Below are 283 nucleotides of genomic sequence, written 5' to 3' on the forward strand. Positions count from 1 at the left end.
TGGCAAGAGGGCTCTGCAGCACAACTCCAGAGCAGAGAAGATGGCGTCGGGGGGGTTCCAGAGGGGTTTGTTCCCTCACGATCTTCATCCCCTTCAGTCAGTCACTCGGTTTCCCTCCAGGCAAAATAAAAACATCCGTGACCAGGGCGAAGTGTCACGGACGAGGGAACGGAGTTGCAAAGCCCCGGAACACCTCCATAGGGCCACAACCGGTGTCTCCCTGGCCCTCAGACCGCGCCGCCTCAGCAGGCCCCGGCGCTCGGCTCGACCCGCCCCGCGCGGC

This window comes from Antrostomus carolinensis, unplaced genomic scaffold (assembly GCF_000700745.2).
Source record: "Antrostomus carolinensis isolate BGI_N321 unplaced genomic scaffold, ASM70074v2 scaffold18603, whole genome shotgun sequence".
NCBI lineage: Eukaryota > Metazoa > Chordata > Aves > Caprimulgiformes > Caprimulgidae > Antrostomus > Antrostomus carolinensis.